The following is a 17,744-nucleotide window of genomic DNA, read 5'->3' as shown; positions in this document are numbered from 1 at the left end:
TTTTCATATTTTTTTCTTAAAAAAAGGTAAAACAACAAGAAGAAGAAGCATTCTAATTTCTTTTTTTTTCTTTTTCTTTTTTTGCCATATACATATCTTGAGGGATCGGGTTTTGGTTCAGATAAAGGGGACGTCGCCGGAACGTCGGTCCTCCGCCCCTAGAGGCCCCAAAAATCCCCTTTTTTCCCTTCCCCTTTCTAAAATAAATTAAAAAAAAAGGTTTGATCTTGGGAAAAGTTTTGATTTTTTTTAAAAAAGAGAAAGTTTAGATTTTTAAAATAAAAATATATTTTTTAATCATATTAAAGGAAATGTTTAAATTCTTAAAACAAAATTTTGATCTTTTTCAACTATTTCGAAATAAAGTTTTGATTTTTCAGAAAAATATTGATTTTTTTTAAAAAAAGAGAAAGTTTTGATTATTAAAATAAAAATATGTTATTTGGTCTAAAGGAAAAGTTCAAATTTTTTAAAATAAAGTTTAGATCTTTTTCAACTATTTTGATATAAAGTTTTGATTTATAAAAAAAAGTAGTGATTTTTTAAAAGAAAATTTTGATTTTGTAAAAAAAAAAAATTTGGCCACCGTACGCGGCGGCTCCACCACCAGAGGCCGAAGAGCTGTTGGGCTTTCCGGTGGTGGAGTCATGACCAACATAGCAGGAAGAGAAAGAGGAAGAAGTTTTTTTTTTTTGGAAAAAAATGAGGTTAGAATGAAAGAATGAATAGTTTTTTTTTCATTTATAGGTGCCAAAAATGGGTAATTTATTCCCACCCCCTTACTTTTTAAATTTACAAAAAAATACTTCATTTTTTAGCATCGCCCTCACTCTCCGGTGTAAACCCATTTGTTTATTCAAACATTCGATTTAATCTGAAATTTCAAAATTAAAAACAAATTAATTGCTACATTAATCTTCTGTCTTCATTTTTTTTTAATCTTTTAGTCCCAAAATCAAGTTATGTCATTTTGTTTCCATATTTAATAAATTATTTGCACTTATATCTTCCCTTTCATTTTCATTTATACCTTATGTATTTAATGTCAATTATGCACTTTATTTTAATATTTTATAATTTTCACACTTGGATAATTTTTATTTATTCTTATTTTGTCTTTATTTATTTTCATGTCCATATATATTTATATTTTTCTTACACATTCCCCTTACATGCATTTTAATATTATTTAATTATGTTAGTTTGATTATTTTATTGTATTATAAATAAGGTGTATTATTGTCATCATCATCATCATCATCATCATCATCATCATCATGTCAATGTCTTATTTATTTCATTTATTTAAGTTTTCTTTCAACGTCTTATTTATTTCATTTATTTAAGTTTTCTTTTTTATTATTGCCATTTTTGAAAGAGTTTTAACTTTTCATTAACTTTATCCAATTTAATGAATTTTCCTATTTTATTACTATTTGTTTTAAAAGAGAGCACTTCAGGTCATTTTTCTATCCTATAATTGTTGACATGAGGTTAGTTAAGTAGGAGTTACATTTTAATGAAACCATAAGGTTTTTACATTTGAATTTAGGTTCCTCTTTAAAATCTTATCTGCTATTTACTTTGGAAAAATTATAAATAACATGTAAGATATTTTTTAGAGTTTTAAACTAATTTTAAATATCGTATAGGATTCCTCTTTAGAATCTTAAATTAATATGTAAATATTCTTTAGGACTTTATTCGAGATCTAAAATTTTTGTAGGTGAATTGTAAATCATGAGTCTTTCTAAGTATTTTATTTTAGAAAATTTTTAAGAAAGCTAATAAATGTTATTTAAGGTATATTATTTTAGGATTTTGACGAATTTAAACCTTAGATCAAGAATTTTAAAGTAAGATAAATCACAAACCCGGCATAGGATTCTTTTGGAAGATCCTGATAGTTTCAACATTATTAGTTAAATCTTTTAAAAATTAATAATAATAAAAGATCAAATAAGTTGTAGATGAATTTTAATATTTCTCTTAATTCATTGTTTTTTTTAGAATTATAAGATAGAATTAATTTTAGGAATTGAATGTATTTTTGGTCTCCTTTAGGGTTCTCGTTAAAAGTAAAAATCTCTAATTTAAGTTTCAAATTAGATAAGTTTGGTGAACACATCTTAATCGAGTTACAAGTAAACTGGAGGCATTTTCTGTAATGCCCCAAAAATTTCGAAATCTTGAATTTTTTTTTCTTTTTGTGCTTGCAATTCCGGTTAAGTGTTAATTACGCGATAGTAGGTCTTAGTCAAGGTTTGAGTTTGAATCTAGGGGTAGAAGAAATTATAGTTTAATAATTAAAAGGACCTTGTTGGCAAGTAGTTGGGCTTTTAAATAAAGATAAGGGAAATAGCATAAAAAAGCCTTGTGGAAGAGTTACTAAGTGACGCCACTTAGAGTGTAGAAAGGTGGCGTTAGTAGCTAGCAAGGAGATCCAAGGTTCGAATCCTAGCTTAGTGTTTTTAGAAGTTTAATTTTGGCCTTCTAGAAGGTTGGAAGTGGCGTGAAGATGGACTCCAAAGGGAGTGTCCAGGCAATTCAACTATAGGGGCTATAAATAAGTGTCGAATGCAGGGTTGCCAGGCTAATGCTGAAATTCCTTCACCCTGTTACTGGAAACCCTTTTCTCTAAAAGTCGAAAACCCTTTTGTTTTACTTTTTTTTCTTTGTGCCGATTTCTATTATTTCTCTACACAATTTTCTTTGTTTCGCTTAGCCGATTCCTACTCTTCTTCTGTAATTTGTACCAAATAAACCTTATTTACCATACTAAGTTTGAAAGCCGAAAAGCCGAATCTTCCAAGGGCCAAATACTCTTCGACTGAATCTAGTGTAAGTGTTTGTTCTTCCAATCGGTTTTGCTAAGAATCTATCACGTTGTTCTTTCCTCACTCTTTCTAATCAACTGTGGTAGGGAATTAGTATCGGATATCGGATTTTAGCTCTCTGCCGAAATTGCTCTTTAGGTGTTTGCGGTTTTGGTAAGTATTCCTCTCTCATTGGCTAAGGTGGCCGAATGTTCATAGTTAAGGTAAGGGGACTTGTGTTGGATAAGAGTCACCTATTATTCTGGTTTTAATAGTTAAGATTGGTGCAGATCTAGGAGTTGGTCGTGGTTAGTGATTTAAGAAGGGGCTGTTATACTTATCGCGCAAGGTAAAATTAAGGTGAGGTTTTGGTTTTAGTAAAGATATGTATTAAGCATGCGATTAATTGAAGGGTGATATCGTTTGTAGGTTGGTGACTAAGGGAATCGCAGCACGCTTGCTTACCAGGTGTGTACATATACTGCACACACAAGTAGATCGGCAAAAGCCGAAAGTTTGGCTGCAGTAGTCTTGCGAGTGCGCGAACACTCGTGAGGAGGAAGCTGATAGGTTGTCTAAGGGCCATGGGCGATTCCATGGACTTGAGCTGTGATTTGGCCAATTGGGCCAGAATAGGCTTAATGGGCCCGATGGGCTATTGGGCCCATAATAGGCAAAATTTGATAATTGATGCTATGTGATAGAAAATTTGTGTGTGAGAGCATGAATATAAGGTGATTTGGGCCTAACGGGCCATATAAAGGTGATTTGGGCCTGATGGGCCATATGAATGTGAATTCGACCTGATGGGCCATATAAATGAGATTGGGCCAAGTGGGCCATATGCATGTATGTAGGGGTTTTGGGCCTAGTATATGATGACTACATAAAACTTAATTAAATTATGAAGCCCGTGGACAAGTCATAAGGTTAAGGTGTGGCAACGGGTATATGCATGTTTAGGATTGGATCTAGGGAGAGCTTGGTACTTAAGCGGTCTTAATGGCTCACCTCCTCTTCTCTGGAATCCTACCTGGTGCATAGCATTCGTTCATCTTAGCCCACGGGATTTGTTAACGAGCCAAGGTCAGTGAAAACCGTAATAAAAGGAAAATTACCAAAATACCCATACGCCTATGTGTTGAATGTAAGTTTTATGGATGTGACATGTATATCTGCTGCATACATATGATATTCTGCTTAGGTTGCATATGGGTTGAGAATTATGGAACGGAGGAAGTATATGAAGATCGCAGGGTTGCTTGGCAATCGTGGGTCCACCGACGGCTTTTAAGCCCAACATGTAAATGAAGGTAGTTCCGCAATCGGGCTACCATTGATGTACCGGTTCGGTGGGTCGATATTTATATCCCCGCATGATGTGAAGGGGGATAGAACTGGATTGTAATAAGGCCTTCCATTTTGTTATTACTTGGATTATTATTTTTATGTGATGTAATTATAAGAAGTTGAACATGGTTTCTTAAACTATAGTATGTCTTTTCTACGTTTCCACAACTAAAATTTTAAAGTGACTTATTTTCATCAAATCATATGTTTTGAACAAGTGATTGAAAGGAGTTTTTTTTATAATTAATTTCTTTTATTTTAAGAAGGGTTTTCAATGAAAACACGGTTTTCACTAAAGCACTTCAATGTGACACGTTGAATAAGGCCATAACGTCCGGGCCGGGATTGGGGTGTTACATTTTCTTTAGAGTTTTTATTTAAGATTTCCATAAGATTTTAGCGTAAATTAAGACATTAATATGCTTAAATAAAAAAAATCTAGCTCTTAAGAACCTGTAGGACTATCCCCGGATAGGCATTGTAGGGTGCTATAACCTTCCCTACACGTAACCGTACTCCCAAACCCGAAACTTGCTGATGGGATCGAGTCTAAACTTTTAGGATTTTTCTTTAGTATTAATTCTAGATTTTTAGACGATAGGTGGCTAACCAACCTAACCCTAATTGATTAGTGGCAACTCTACGTTAATTTGGGCCTTCCGTGTCTAGCTTTGCTTATTAAGCCCCTGTACTCTTATGTAGGCAACGTTATGAAATGTTTCATATAATTACACTTTAGTCCAATGTCACCAATTTATCTGGTGGCACCACTAAAAATTGTTTTTTTTTAATGCAAACGTTGGCCGATGATAGGGGGCCAGTGCCACTGATATGTTTGGCAACTGTAAAAATTAAATTATTTATGTACATTATTTTTAATTTTAGTCATTTTCGTAATTAATCAAAAAATTTGAATTATGTGTACTAAAAATGGTGATCTCATCGGTGTTTATCAACAACATCCCTGAGTCAGAAAATGTCCTTATACCATTTTTCACACAACATATCCTTATACCATCCCTGAGTCAGAAAGTATCTTTGTTAATCTCATATAAATTTTTATTTGATTTAATGGAGGAAGATTATTAGAAAATTTTGTTGCTGATATATCTCGAATAAAATCCTCAGTCAAAAAATGTCAATATGATTTTGTAAGACACAGTTTTCCTTAAATTCAAATTTTCCTTTGGAAGATAGATATATATATTATAATAGGTCTATTATATGCCATTCTAATAGGTTCACAAATTCAACTTTTCTATATATATTTATGATTCATGAAACTTCAGCATAAAATAAAGCTGGTCATTGAAACTTCAGCATCAAGTTAACTATTTTTTATTTATCTCATTTGCGGATTCTGTTGGTTCAACTTCTCTTTTATATGCTGTCTGACTGCAATATCTCTCCTTGCTTCTCTATTTCCATGGCGATTTGGTTCATCAACTTGCTGCAATCATCGCTTCTGATTCCATTTCCTTTCACTCTCCCCTTTGCCAATTCACTAAATTTCCAATTACCTGGCTTTGATTCAAATGCAAACAACATTCTCTATCAAGGTGATGCAAAACCTTCCGTTGGAGTCATTTGAGTTTAACCTTATCAATTATATAAACCGAGTTGGAAGGGCAACATATGCTGAGAATGTGCCAATTTGGGACTCAAGCACAGGAAGGCTTACCGACTTCAGTACCCGCTTCTCCTTTAACATTTCTATTCAAGGTTCAGATTATGGCAGTGGACTTGTCTTCTTTCTTGCTCCTGTTGGCTCTCAAATCCCACTAAATTCAGCTGGTGGCTTTTTGGGATTATTTAACACAACAACGAGTGATTCATCTCAGAACCAAATTGTTCACGTTGAGTTCGACACGTATTAAAATCCTGAATGGGATCCAACTGGTATTAGTAGTCATATTGGGATAAACGAAAACTGTTGGAGCTAAGTGCAACAAATAGCAAGGTTCAAAAAAAAGCTTGCCGAGCAAGAATCGAGACTTGCGGCAGAAACAAAGAAGAAAAATGAAATAAATTTTAAGCAAAGCTAAAATAGAGAGTATATGGATGAAATCTTGATTGAATTCATTCATTTTTTTAAAATGGCATAAAGCCTATTTATACAAGCTTACAACTTGACAACTTAGTTGGAATACAACTAAGTTTCATCATTACATCCACTTAAAATAAATCACCACCTACTACCACTAACAAACTTAGTTGGAATACAACTAAGTTTCATCATTACATCCACTTAAAATAAATCACCACCTACTACCACTAACAAACTTAGTTGGAATACAACTAAGTTTCATCATTACATCCACTTAAAATAAATCACCACCTACTACCACTAACAAACTTAGTTGGAATACAACTAAGTTACATCATTACATCCAAATAATAATAATAATAATAATAATAATAATAAAACATGTGATTGCTACATGCTAACCATTGCTTCAATACTCCTCCTTCGTTTGCATGGAGCAAACACCTAGCTTCCTTCTTAGACATTCGAACCTTGTGACATCAAGGGCTTTAGTCAAAATGTCTGCAAGTTAATCCTCAGAATTACAATGGATCAGCTTCACTTCCTGAGCTTGCTCCATTTCTCGAACAACATGCAACTTGATGCTGAAATGCTTTGTTCTTCCACGGAACACTGGATTTTTAGCAATTGCAACTGAAGATTGGTTGTCATAGAAGATCTCAGTAGCTTCCTTTTGATGCACTTTCAAATCAGCTAAGATTTTCCCTAGCCAAATGGCTTGGTTGACAGCACTTGCAGCTGCCACATATTCTTCTTCAGCAGTAGATTGAGCCACCAGACTTTGCTTCTTCGAGCTCCAGCAAAACATGGCTGAACCAAGGTTGAAAGCATACCCTGAGGTGCTTTTCATGTCATCTATCGAGCCAGCCCAGTCACTATCAGTGTAGCCAACCAGCTTCAGATTTCCTTCCTTGCTGTACCTTAAACCATAGCTCAAAGTGCCTTTGACATATCTAAGCACTCTCTTAGTAGCTTGTAAATGCTTTTTATTGCAACAATGCAAGAACCTTGAGAGCAATCCTACAGCATACATTATGTCTGGTCTAGTGGCAGTTAAATATAACAAACAACCAACTAGACTTCTGTAGGTTGTTTCACAAACCTTCTCAAAATCACCTTGGCTCGATAGTTTTTCTCCAACAGCAACAGGTGTTTTAGTTGCTTTACTGTTTTGCATGGAGAACTTGGTCAGAATCTTTGTGGCAAAGTTTCTCTGACTTAGAAATATCCCATTTTGTGCTTGAGTCACCTCCATTCCAAGGAAATAAGACATTTCCCCTAGATCAGACATTTCAAATACTTCTTGCATCTTGGTCTTGAAATCGACCAGCACTGCTCGATCTCCTCCTGTCACCAGCAGGTCATCAACATATAGGGATACAATGAGCTGTGTTTGTGTCCCTTGCTTCTTGACATACAGTGTTGGCTCACTCTTGCTTCGATCGAATCCCAAATTAGTCAAGTAGCCATCGATTCTGCTGTACCAGGCCCTTGGAGCCTGCTTTAAGCCATATAGGGCCTTCTTCAGTTTGTAGACCATATGCTCTCTGCCAGCTATCTCAAACCCTTGTGGTTGTTCAACATAGATCTCTTCATCTAAGAAACCATTCAGAAAGGCTGATTTCACATCGAGTTGATGGATCTTCCACTCGAGCTGTACTGCTAAGGCAATCAGTAATCTGATGGTGTCTAGCCTGGCAACTGGTGCAAAGGTCTCCAGGTAGTCCAGGCCATACCTCTGACTGAACCCCTTGACAACTAGCCTTGCTTTCAGTTTGTTCAAGGTACCATCAGCATTTTGCTTGGCTTTGTACACCCATTTCACCCCAATTATCTTCCTTTTAACTGGCCTTTCAACTAATTCCCAGGTCTGGTTCTTCTCAATCATGCTAATCTCCTCAGCCATTGCCTGCTTCCACTCTTGCTGAGCTTCAGCCTCTTCAAAATTGCTTGGTTCAGCTATGGCTACATGAGCTCTTTCATAAATCTCAGTCAATGGTCTTGTTCCTTTAACTGGTTCATCATCAATGTCCATTTCAAGAACATTTTGATCTAGCTCAGCTTGATCTGCTGCAAGTCTTTCTGAAACTTCCTCAGGTTCATGTTTTTCCCAGTTCCAACATGACTTTTCATCAAATACCACATCCCTACTGAGTGAAAATTTCTTTGTTGAAGGATCCAAGATCCTATAGCCCTTCTTAACAGTGCTGTAGCCCACCAAAATACCAGGTCGAGCCCTTTCAGACAATTTGTCCCTTTTGACAGCAGGTACATGAGCATAACAGATGCATCCAAAGACCTTCAGATGAGCCAGTGATGGCTTGAATCCAAACCAGGCTTCGAATGGAGTCTTCTGATCCAAGGCCTTGGTTGGAAGCCTATTTTGAATGTAGTTTGCAGTGTTAACTGCCTCTGCCCATAGTGCTTTAGGCAGATTCTTCTGAATCATCAAGCACCTGGCCATATCCATCAAACTCCTATTCTTCTTTTCACTTACACCATTTTGCTGAGGTGTATATGTGTTGGTAAGTTGATGTTTGATGCCTGCCTTATCACAGAAGGCTTGGAACTGAGCTGAGGTGTACTCAGTCCCATTATCAGACCTTATGGACTTCAGCTTGCAACCTGTTTCAGTCTCAGCAGCAGTCTTGAACTTCCAAAACACTGAGGCCGCCTCTGATTTCTGTTTTAGGAAGTAAAGCCAGCAATATCTTGAAAAATCATCAATGAATAGTATGAAGTACCTGTTTCCACTTAATGACTCAGTCCTCATAGGGCCACACACATCAGTGTGCATCAGTTGGAGTTTTTCAGAGGCTCTCCAGGCTTGATTCGAGGGAAATGGGAGTCTGGCCTGCTTTCCTAGCTGACACACTTCACACACATCATCATGATCCACTGAGTTGATGAAGTTTTCAGCCAAGTCCTCTCTGACCATTCGAGCCATCGATCAGAAGTTGGCATGTCCCAGTCTTTGATGCCAAAGCTTGGATTCATCTGATGTGACTGTGTAGGCAATGTCTGACTCCCTGGTCCAGTCAACTACAAAGCTCTTATTAGCCATAGGAACTGCCATCAGCTTGGATCCACTTGGATCATTGATTTGGCATTGGTTGTCTTTGAACACAACAGAATAACCTTTCTCCAGCAACTGAGCTATGCTGAGCAGGTTTCTGTCAATTTCAGGCACCAAAAGCACATTTGAAATCACTTTGGCACTTGTGGGGGTGCATATTAACACATCACCCTTGCCTTTAGCTTGAATAAAATGTCCATTTCCTATATTCACTTTAGTTCTGCAGCTTCTGTCTAAAGACTTGAAGATTGCAGCATCAGGTGTCATGTGGTTGGTGCATCCACTGTCTAGAAGCCAACCAGATGAGAACCTTTCTTGAGCAGCTGAGCATAACATAGCAAAGACTTGCTCCTCTTGGTCACTGTCCTCCTTAGCTACTCGAGCCTCAGCTTTCTTCTGTTGAAACTGACTCTGCCTTGATTTGGCCTTGCTCTTGCAGACTCTCTCAACATGACCCTTCTTTTTACAATGCTGACATACAGCATCTGGATTGAACCAGCATTTTTCTTTTGGATGACCAGCCCTTCTACAGTGCTTGCAAGTCTGACCCTCTTTTCTTGCAACATCAGTCCTTGGCTTGTCTCTCCAGGCCTTCTTGCCTTTGTAGGCAGTGTTTGTTCTTGCCTGAAAGGCACCTTCTTGATGCTCCTCCAGTCTGCTTGCTCTTCTTTGCTCTTGAGCATATAAAGCATTGATCAACTCTGTTAGGGAGATGGTGTACAGGTCCCTTGAGTCCTCGAGAGATGAGATTTTTGCCTCATACCTCTCGGGCAGAGTTGCAATAACCTTCTCCACTATCCTAGCTTCCTTGAGCTGCTCTCCAAGGAGCCTTATGCTGTTAACCACAGCCATAATCCTGTCAGAGTACTGCTTGATAGTTTCTTCTTCCTTCATCTTCAAATTCTCGAAATCTCTCCTTAAGTTCAGCAACTGTTGCTGCCTTATCCTCTCTGTCCCTTGAAACTCCTCTTGCAACTTGTCCCAGGCTTGTTTTGGTGATTCATAGGCCATAATCCTTGTGAAAATCACATCTGACACTGAGTTCTGGATGCAAGACATGGCTTTGTGCCTCTTGGTCCTCTCATCAGCATGCTGCCTGATTTGAGCCACTGTTGGATTGCCTCTAAGTGGCTCTGGTTCAACATCTGAGTTGACTACCTCCCACAGATCGAAAGCTTGTAGGTAGGTCTTCATTTTAACCACCCATATGTGGTAGCCTTCTCCATTGAAGACTTGAGGTGCAGCTGGTGAAAAGCTTGATGAAGCCATGAAATTGTATAACAGATCCCTTAAGAAATAGGCTCTTGATACCAATTGTTGGAGCTAAGTGCAACAAATAGCAAGGTTCAAAAAAAAGCTTGCCGAGCAAGAATCGAGACTTGCGGCAGAAACAAAGAAGAAAAATGAAATAAATTTTAAGCAAAGCTAAAATAGAGAGTATATGGATGAAATCTTGATTGAATTCATTCATTTTTTTAAAATGGCATAAAGCCTATTTATACAAGCTTACAACTTGACAACTTAGTTGGAATACAACTAAGTTTCATCATTACATCCACTTAAAATAAATCACCACCTACTACCACTAACAAACTTAGTTGGAATACAACTAAGTTTCATCATTACATCCACTTAAAATAAATCACCACCTACTACCACTAACAAACTTAGTTGGAATACAACTAAGTTTCATCATTACATCCACTTAAAATAAATCACCACCTACTACCACTAACAAACTTAGTTGGAATACAACTAAGTTACATCATTACATCCAAATAATAATAATAATAATAATAATAAAACATGTGATTGCTACATGCTAACCATTGCTTCAATAAAAACTCAATTTCTTCAACAAATTATACCAGATGGAATGCTAGCTTTCATAGTGGAGATACGGCAGATGTAGTCATTAACTACAACGCTACTACTAAGAACTTAAGTGTGTCTTGGAGCTATCAAACGACCAATAACCCTCGAGAGAATTCTAGTCTTTCATATCAAATCGATCTAATGAAGGTTTTACCAGAGTGGGTCATGGTTGGATTTTCAGCTGCTACAGGTCAGTACGTAGAGAGGCATACACTCCAATCTTGAGAATTCAGTTCAAGTTTAACAGTGATAGAGGATACAAGCGGCAACAAAGCAAGAAATGTTAGAATAGTTCTGGGTATTGTAGTTCCTGTGGGTGTTCTGATAACTGGGAAAATTATAGCTTTTATAATTTGGAAAAGGAAGAAGCATGCGAAAGAACACCAGAAACAACAAACTTGACATCAATGAATGATGATCTTGAAAGAGGAGCTGGACCAAGAAGGTTTTCTTATACTGATCTTCCCTCAGCTACCAGTAACTTCTCGGAGCAAAGAAAGTTGGGTGAGGGAGGCTTTGGTGCAGTTTATAGGGGTTACCTAAATGATTTGGATGTGGAGGTTGCTGTTAAAAGGATTTCAAGTGGGTCCAAACAAGGGAGAAAAGAGTATGTAACTGAAGTGAAGGTGATTAGCCAATTGAGACACAGGAATCTGGTGCAACTAATTGGTTGGTGCCATGATAAAAATTATTTCATGCTTGTCTATGAATTCATGCCAAATGGCAGCCTTGATTCCCATCTCTTTGGTAGGAGAAGTCCACTGACATGGTCTGTGAGGTACAGAATATCGCTTGGATTGACATCTGCACTTCTCTATCTTCATGAAGAGTGGGAGCAGTGTGTGGTGCATCGAGACATTAAATCAAGCAATGTAATGCTTGATTCCAGTTTCAATGTCAAGCTTGGTGACTTCGGATTGGCCAAACTCATGGACCATGAGCAAGGTCCTAAAACAACTGGATTGGCTGGAACTATAGGCTACTTGGCTCCAGAGTACATAAGCACAGGTAGGGCTAGTAAGGAATCAGATGTTTATAGCTCTGGGGTAGTCCTTTTAGAAACTGCAACTGGAAGGAAATCTGTTGACCCTAGAAGAAAATCTGACATGGGATTGGTTGAGTGGACTTGGGGTCTTTATGGGACAGGAGAGCTAATTTTGGCTGTTGACGATAAGTTGGGCAAGGAATTTGATGAGAAAGAAGTGGAGTCTTTGATGATTGTTGGACTGTGGTGTGCTCACCCCGACTATAATTCAAGGCCATCAATCAGGTAAGCAATTCAAGTTCTTTGTTTGGAATCACCGTTCCAGTCAAGATGCCTGTTCCTACATATCAAGTATCTTTATCATCAGTCTCCTCCTCTGAGCCTTCAATTACATATTCAAGCATGGATTTGGGGCATTAAACATGACTTGCCTTCATCTGGATGTGCTTCTAATTTCATTTTCCTTTTCTTTTTAGTTTTGACATTTCATGTTGATGCATAAACACCACTTGTATAGTTACCGAGAAGAATTTAGTTCCATCCAAGTGTAGCTTAACCGTTTTCGTTCTGGCATAAAGATAGATTAAAATGTTTGCCTTGGATGTCTTTGCTGGTTACAGTTAAATTTTGGTTTATATATTGAGTTCCTGTGACAGCCCAAAATTGACCCTAGTCGGGAAGTGGTTTCGGGACCACAAAACCGAGTCATAAAAATAATTAATTTCCATATTCCATGCTTATTATGTGTGTACATGAGTATGTGGAAGTTTCATTCTCCAATTTTGCCAATTGCATGAGAAATTATTAAATAGGGATCGATATGAGACATGGTGAAAATATTATAGGCTAATTTAAAATGGTCTATTAATGCATGTTATGAAAATGATGGGTTTGCATGTCAAATTACGCAAAATTTGAGCTAGTGGTTGGCCATGCTATGGGTGGAAACATGTTGGGAACATGTTGGCTTAGTGAGGTATGTTAGAAAAAAATAAAATAAGGAATAAGGTTAATAAAATACTAGTTAATAGGAGGAGAAACCAAAGTTTCTCCATCCTTGCTCCTCATTGCCGTACCTAGAAGAGAAAAGCTTTGAAAAATTCAGCTATGGTGGTTAGCTAAATCAAGGTAAGTTCAAGGATGATTCTTGGATTTTTAGCATTTTTTTTTGTTAGTCATCAAGTTCCTTGCTTAACCCATGACCAAAATTTGAAATGGTGTGGTGTCTTGAGCATTCGGTTTTAGTTATTAAAGGATGAGATTGGGTTATAGTCTTTATGTTTTATGAAGAATTGTTGAAGAGAAAATGTTCAAGAAATGGTTGTTGTTCATGTTATTTTGATGAAAAAGAAAATGGTAGTTAGGTGAAGTAGAGTCTAACAAATGAGCACATATGTGCATTAGTTGCTAAATGGAGAAAAATCGGCTAACAAGATGTGTACTAAGGCCGAATATGATTTTGGATACTATTGGGCAATGTATGTGTTTTGAATTGATGGAATGGAGAGGATGCTTTAATTGTGTTATGAACAATTATATGTTAAATTAAGGTTTGCTAAGCTAGCTACTAAGGTGAAATGCAAATGTTAGCATATGATTTGGTAATAATCTGCTTGGGGACAGCAGCAGTAAGGTGATTTTGGAAAATCGCCATAATTTGTAGGAGTTGAATTAGAAGCTTAGTAAATTATGTCATTAAAGCTTGAAGAGTCTATTTTCTTACAAAAGAAACTATAAAAACAAAAGAGTTACCGATCTTGAGATATTTGAAGTATTGTGGGGCTGAGTCAAAATGACTACTAGATTCCCTGTTCTGTATTTAGAAAATCATTATAAATTGTACAAAAATGATTATAAGATAAAATTTATATGCTTAAACTCCTTAATGAGTCTAGTTTCAAATGAAATCAAATACAACACATTTTGAATTCTGTAAAATGAGAAATTTGATTCGTAGTAAAGAGTGGTCAGATTAGTCAAACAGTGAAACAGGGGAAACTTTAAGAAAAATCTGGTATTGATTGGCCAAGCCTAAAATTCTGAAAATTTAATGGATGGAAGATATATGAGTATATATTCAGGGAAAATTAACGGCAAGTGATTTGGAGTTTTGTAGCTCCAGTTATAAATAATTTAGTGACTACTGCTCAGGAAAACAGCTCGTAGTGAATATGTGATTTTGTTGTAAACATTAATGAAAATTTGCTAATGAATTATTTATTGATTTTTATAAAGCTTACTATAATCTATGTGTGTGAAAGTCGAATCAATATATATATTATTCTGAAAGTAATACTTGAATAGTCGATTAATGACTATTTTAAAATTTGTTGAACTTAAGCTCAAGAGCAAAGGGGAACTAAATCCGATAAAGGGAAGGAAAAAGTAATTGAATAGCCATTGAAGTCGTTCGACAACTTCCGAGGTAAGTCTTCGAGTAATGACCCTACTTGAATTATATTGAAATGATTAGTCATACTATGACGGATAGTCGAATGTGCATAGAGACTATGTTATAAAGCCAATCGAAATCATGCTCTTTGTGTGTGGCTATTGAGCCGAAATTGGAAAGGTTTAATAAATGTTTTGTGTTTGAGCCTTAGTAACGAAAATAAGATATGGATGTGTTATGATTATTGATATATGTGTGCATGAGCATTTGAATACATCCGGGCTAAGACCCGAAGGCATTTGTGCAAGTTGATATATCCGGGCTAAGACCCGAAGGCATTTGTGCGAGTTGATATATCCGGGCTAAGACCCGAAGGCATTTGTGCGAGTTGACATATATCCGGGCTAAGACCCGAAGGCATTTGTGCGAGTTGATATATCCGGGCTAAGACCCGAAGGCAATTGTGCAAGTTGATATATCCGGGCTAAGACCCGAAGGCATTCGTGCGAGTTGCTATACCCGGGTTAAGACCCGAAGGCAATTGTGCTTGTGGTTATATCCGGCTAAATTCCGAAGAAACTTGGGTTTGAATGTGAGCGTTTTGTGCTGTAATAAATTCAATTAATACGCTCGACAAACCCAAACGATAAGGTATGTTTGCATGTGCTTCGGAAAAGTCGATTCGTTTTAAATAGTATTCGTTCAATCGACTAACGAACTTTCGGCTTTTAGATAGGTTGATACCTTGTGTGTGTATATGTTGATGAAGTGTGAAGTAAGTATGATTATGAGAATGTGAATTAATAAAGTGATTCATTTAGCTATGTGAATGTAATACTTTAGTCAAAGCCGATTTCATTACTTGAAACTTACTAAGCTTTAAAATGCTTACCCCGTTGCTTTGGCTCTCTGTTTTATAGATTTTGTTCGTTAGCTATCGGATTCGGGATCATCGAAGTCGAAGTCATCCACACTATCAAAGCTCTTTTGGTACTCTTTTAGTTGAACTCTGGATATGGCATGTATAGGACTACCCCTTGTTGTTTTAAGCACTTTTTGTGATGTACGTGTGTACAGCCATGCGAAAATGGCTTGTAGAAGTGGAGTATGGCATTAGACCATTTGTGTTTATGTATGTATATATGGTTTCATGATGTGACTATGGTTTGGAATGGAAGTGTTGGGCAAATGATCAGCCATTGGAATGGCTAAATATGATCATATGTGGACCTATGTATGACAAAACCCTAGTTGGTCCATGGTAACCGCGAAATAGGTAAAGTTTACCTTGAAAACAGATGCTGACAGCAGCAGTGGTGTGAATTTGAAAAATCACAAATATTTTTAGGAATGGAATTAAATAGTGAATAAATTATGTAATCGAACCTTGATGAATCTATTTTCATATGAAAGTAACGAAACAATCATATGAACAGTATATTAAGAGATATTAAAGTTCTCGTGAAACAGGGCCAGAACGGTTTCTGGATCTCCTGTTTCGACTTTGAAAATTCACTATAAATTATACAGAGATAATTAGAAGTCATTCCTTATATGTATGGATTCCCCTTTGAGTCTAGTTTCATTAGAAACAAACAGTATGAGTATTGAAGCTCTGTACAGGGAGATATCCAAGTCGGAATACATGAAGGTCAGAGTAGTCGAACCCAGAATCAGGGGAGACTTTAACTAATAAACTGTACAAATTGGCCCAACCAAAAATTCTAGAAATAAATCCACAGATGGATATATGAGTCTAATTTTGTGGAAAATTTACGGAATCAGTTTTCGAGTTTTTGAACTCGAGATATGATTTTTAAGGCGACAGTGACGCGGTTAGCCAGCTTGTCTGGAATTTTTTTATGGTCTGTGAAAATAAAGTAATTAAGTCTGTTAGCACCTCGCGTTCGACTCTGGCAACGGTCTCGGGTACGGGGTGTTACAGTTCCAAGGCAGGAAAATGAAAAAAGTGATCACCAAGTTAGACAGCTTGTGTAATTTAAATTTGAACCCAAAATAAGTCAAACATGAATTGATTTAAACTCGAAATGATAACAAAAATTAACTTGAAATTACTAGAAAAAATAATTTGAAACGACCCGAGATGATTTGACTTGGAAAATTTAACTGTTAAACTTGAATGCCTCAAACTCAAAATGATCCAAATTTAAAATAATCTAAAGCTGAAATAATCGAAAATTTTAAACTCATGTTAAATTGATCTATTAATCTGATCCAAAATCAACTAGATCCACTCAATTCTAACTTCGGTTTTGCATATATATACCTTAGTTGAATCAAAATATGGCAAATAAGTTCAGTTTATTCTTTGTATTAAGCTTTCCCTTACCTTGCTTATTAAGGTAAAGTTATAGTTACAAAAAATTAATATATTCATCAATATTTCTTTTTAAATAACAACTGAAATAACTAAATACAATATAATATTAACAACCGAAGTAAAATGGACGGTTGATAAATAAGTTTTCAACATTTCGATTTGATCCAATTTTCTCGATCCAAGAGATTTAATATGCTTGATCCGATTAAACCTTCTAAATAAATTTCTTTAAGTGAATTGATCTTCATTAATAGGTCAATCTTTCAAATATGACAAGTTGTTGTTTTGTCGTGTCAAGGGAAGAGTGTGACAAGGGAAGAGAGAAATACTTCCCTTGGCACATTGCAACAACTTCAAATATTTCAACACAATGTGATTTCTAGAAATATTATGCACAAATATTGTCACATAGTTTCTATTATCATTCCCTGCTTGATGTTCAAATCTTTGACACTCCTGTAAACCTACCATTTTTTCTTTTTAGATTAACAGCATCGACAAACCCCTCTCTCATCTAGTATGGCCTGGATCTTTTATGATAGATATTGGTGCACAAACCCCCTTTTTTTATATTTTCAGAGAAAGAGAATTAGTATATGATCTATTCAAAGCTGTCACTAGTATGAGAATGATGCATAATTATTTTTGTATCGGTGAAGTGGAGGCCGATTTACCTTACGACTAGATAGATAAATGTTTAGATTTTTTGTGATTATTTTTTAACAGGAATTATTGAATACCAAAAACTTATTACGCGAAATCCTATTTTTTTTAGAACGAGTTGAAGGGATAGGCGTTATTGGTGAAGAATAAGTAATAAATTGGGGGTTTATCCGGCCTAATGCTATGAGCATCTAGAATC

General features: G+C 36.2%; 1 pseudogene; it reads left to right on the top strand.

Moving 5' to 3' along the window:
- The first annotated feature begins 5,592 nt into the window (after window positions 1-5,592).
- LOC107960173 (L-type lectin-domain containing receptor kinase IX.1-like) lies at window positions 5,593-12,569 on the top strand (annotated as a pseudogene).
- The last annotated feature ends 5,175 nt before the right edge of the window (window positions 12,570-17,744 follow it).

Source organism: Gossypium hirsutum, chromosome A11 (assembly GCF_007990345.1).
Source record: "Gossypium hirsutum isolate 1008001.06 chromosome A11, Gossypium_hirsutum_v2.1, whole genome shotgun sequence".
In the NCBI taxonomy this organism is placed as follows: Eukaryota; Viridiplantae; Streptophyta; class Magnoliopsida; order Malvales; family Malvaceae; genus Gossypium; species Gossypium hirsutum.
The sequence above is the reverse complement of the archived record's forward strand: the minus strand, read 5'-3'. Positions and strand labels throughout refer to the sequence as shown.